This window comes from Phalangium opilio, unplaced genomic scaffold (assembly GCF_054372755.1).
Source record: "Phalangium opilio isolate 3A_F unplaced genomic scaffold, DU_Popi_V2 ptg000046l_1, whole genome shotgun sequence".
Lineage (NCBI taxonomy): Eukaryota > Metazoa > Arthropoda > Arachnida > Opiliones > Phalangiidae > Phalangium > Phalangium opilio.
The window spans coordinates 6,115,472-6,116,339 of record NW_028324169.1 but is presented as its reverse complement, the minus strand read 5'-3'; the positions used below and the strand labels follow the sequence as shown (position 1 = coordinate 6,116,339).

At 36.8% G+C, this 868-nt stretch overlaps 1 non-coding gene across 1 annotated transcript; it reads right to left on the bottom strand.

The window, feature by feature from the left end:
* Positions 1-483: 483 nt before the first annotated feature.
* Positions 484-556, bottom strand: TRNAV-UAC (transfer RNA valine (anticodon UAC)). The gene has a single exon. It is a non-coding gene; the product is annotated as a tRNA-Val (tRNA).
* Positions 557-868: the final 312 nt, after the last annotated feature.

Genomic DNA, 868 nt, shown 5'->3' with positions numbered 1-868 from the left:
GTGTATAAAAATAAGTAGAAAAAATTTCAATATCTGATACTTCAGTCAATTGATAAACCTCACACATATCGTTTGTTTTTTCGGCCTTGGTCCAAACCAAGACGTTTTTATATAATATCTGTCGCTTCAGTCTTAATGTAATTAAATTTTGAGTAATTATGTTTTCTTTACCGCTTATTATTATGTCCAATTACGATGGTCAAAACATGCATCTAGCAGGGCCCGAACGTTGCACCTTCCGCGTGTTAGGCGGACGAGATAACCACTACACTACACATACCTGGTAATACTGAGATTCCTAAGAGATCTAGCTTATTATTATGTTAAATCACGATGGTCAAAACATGTATCTACCAGGGCTCGAACCCGGGACCTTCCGCATGTAAAGCGGACGTGACAACCACTACACAATGAATACTTGGTTATTCTGAGTTTTCGAAGAGATCTAGCTTATTATTGTGTCCAATAACGATAGTCAAGTCATGTATCTACCAGGGCTCGAACCTGGGACCTTCCGAGTGTAAAGCGGACGTGATAACCACTACACCATAGATACTTGGTTATTTTGAGTTTTCGAAGAGCTCTAGTATTATTATTATGTCCAATCACGATGGTCGAAACAAGTACTTCTGTAATTAACTAAAATTAACATACTTAGACTTAATTGTTTCTGATTAGACTAGCCGATCGCACACCCTGAATACTTAATTGTTAAATTAAGAGTATTCCGAAAAGTAACTTCGCTCTAGTTTTTCAGTTAGAGGTGGTTAAATATCACGAAAAACCCCATGTTAACCTCCATAGGAAAATTGGTAAAAGCATGTGAATTTTGCTTTAACGTTACAAAAGAGTATCAAGTCATATCTAC